Here is a 2490-nt window from a genome sequence, read left to right on the forward strand (position 1 = left end):
TTCCTGAACCTAAATTGTACACTCTTAAACCGTGTTCTGCAAACTTGTAGACATACTAACGAAAGTTATTGGAATAAGGATAACAAGAAAAAGGACTGAGTGCTCACAAAATACGAGTCTATAAAGTTGATCACAAACCACATGTTTCTGACTGTCAACCTTGTAAAAGGTTGAGCAAAGAGATTCCTAATTCCTATAACAAGACATATACAATTACAAAGACAAGATCCTCCTCGCAGGTTCAGTGACACCGCCAAGCCCAATCGCTGTGAAAAAATTGACCGCGAAGCGCGTGTTCTCGGCGGAGTCCCTGGGGAACAGGGCGTCACGGACCTCCGGCTCGTCGTCGTCGTTCATCCTCTGGCCGAGCACCCGCACCCCGAGCTGCTCCGCCATCTCCTGGAACATTATCTTCAAGAAGATGCGCGACAACGAGGTGGTGTCCTCCTCCGTGACCCTGACCCCGCCCAGCACGCCGCGCCACGGGACGGCGTCTGCCGCCAGCAGGTGCGCGAAGAGCCCGGCAGCGGCACGCAGCTCGTCGGTGCCCATGCGGTGCGCCGCCGCGTAGCACCGCGCGAAGCACGCCTCGAAGCCTGCCTGGTACGCGCGGCTGATCGCGCACAGCCGCTGCCCGAGCTGGCCGTAGAACCTCGTGTTGGACGACGTCCTCTCCTGCTTGCAGCACTCCACGAGCATGGCGCAGAGCTCCCCCTCCTGGCCGGGCCTCACCACGGACAGGAGCTTGTGACCGGCCTCCTCGGCGCTGGCGCTCGACATGATCGTCAGGTATATCGTACGGCGGAGGTTGATCAGGGTCTCCGTCTCGTCCTTGATCACCTCCATGTCTTCCTCGTCGTCGTCAGACTCGTCGTTGTTGTCTTCGTCTTCGTCGTCGCCGTCGGGGTCGACGCCGAGCATGCTTCGTTTGAGGCCCTCATAGGCTACCTCGTCCTGCACAAAGGTCGCGCTTAGCTTGAACACGTCGAGATGGGTCTCGGGGTCGAGCTGATCGGCATGGCTGTCCTCGAGGGGGATCTCGATCTGATGCGTGAACTGGTCCTCCTGCTCGACGAGGTCAAGCTCCGGGCGGACGGGCGGGTGCCCACGGAACCGAGTTCTCCGGACCGCGAAGAGGCCCTCGATCAAGAACCCGATGCGCCGGTCCACGTCGCCGTCGACGAGAATGCTCCGGAGGGCGTCGAACACGGCATCGACCTCCCTGGGGCACGACTCGGTGAGGGCGGCGCCGCACTCCGTGACGACCCGGACAGCCACCTCCACACCGTCATCCGTGGGCTCAGCGAGCAGCATCTCGACAAGCTCCAGCGCGAGCAGCTCGTGCGCCACGCCCTGGTTCACGAGGTGGGCGACGAACCTCGCCGCGGCGGCCAGCTAGTGCTTGGATCCGGCGACGTAGGCGCGCCGAAGGCGCACCACGAGGCGGACGAGGAGCAGCCGGCCGACGGCCGGGATCTTGGAGTTGACGACGGCCGCGATGGCGGCGAACACGTCGGTGAAGGCCAGGCAGGCGGCCTGGGACTTGAGGAGCGCGCGGCAGAGAAGGCCGCGCCCGCGGACGAGGTTCTCGGCGAGGAGCTCCGGCAGGACGTGGCGGATGTTGGCGGCCGTGGCCTTGTTCACTAGGCCGGTTATGCTGCGCCTCAGCGCGTCCCAGGTCCGCCGCTGGTATGCCGTGCCGGACCTGTCGTCGGAGTTGCCGGTCGCTGCTGCCTGGCGCGGCGGGACGTAGATGGCTCCACCGGAGAGGCGCGGCGGGCGCGCCATGTGGTGATCTACAGCTAGCGTAAGCGCTTCGTTGTGTTTTCCAACGAGCCGGCTCGACCGTGTACATAAAGACGAGATGGACTTGTGATCCGAGTCGGTTTTTCATTGCCGAGTCGGTTCAGAGTTTGCAAGAATTTCAGACACCAAAACGCATGCAGCTTTACATTACTTCGATCCGGATTTGCAAGGCACCAAACGGAAAATGTCCAACCTGCAGCTTTACATTACTGGATGGTTACAGCAGCGCCAGATCTATCTATGCTCAGACATCGGTCACATTGACATCTTTGCTCATGACGTTGTGACTAGCGGTACAGGAATATAAGCATAAGTTCATATAACTGATGAGTTCACATAATTTCTTCTCAAGGAGCGACGCCGTTATTTGAGTTTTACGCTTCATCATGATGCTGTAGCAGTCACCTCCCCGATTCTCTTCAGGTCAAATATTTCAATCCAGTAACCATCTGGATCCTTGATGAATGCGATGCCTTTCATTTTCCCTGCAGCCAAATATCCTTTATATCACAGCGTCGCCCTAAGCATTAGTACAAAGATATTAAAGTGCAGAGGAAACAAACACATCTCTGACCATACTGTTCTCCACAACGGTAAGAGCAACAAACGAGATTACAAGAATGCAATCAACATCAGTTACTGATTTTATGCATCAGCTCTACTCTTACGTCCATAAATTGGGTT

General features: G+C 57.8%; 1 pseudogene; it reads right to left on the reverse strand.

Moving 5' to 3' along the window:
* Window positions 1-213: 213 nt before the first annotated feature.
* On the reverse strand, window positions 214-1788 carry LOC123038933 (pre-mRNA-splicing factor cwc22-like; annotated as a pseudogene).
* Between the last annotated feature and the right edge of the window lie 702 nt (window positions 1789-2490).

The sequence above is a fragment of the Triticum aestivum genome, chromosome 2B, assembly GCF_018294505.1.
Source record: "Triticum aestivum cultivar Chinese Spring chromosome 2B, IWGSC CS RefSeq v2.1, whole genome shotgun sequence".
NCBI classification, from domain to species: Eukaryota; Viridiplantae; Streptophyta; class Magnoliopsida; order Poales; family Poaceae; genus Triticum; species Triticum aestivum.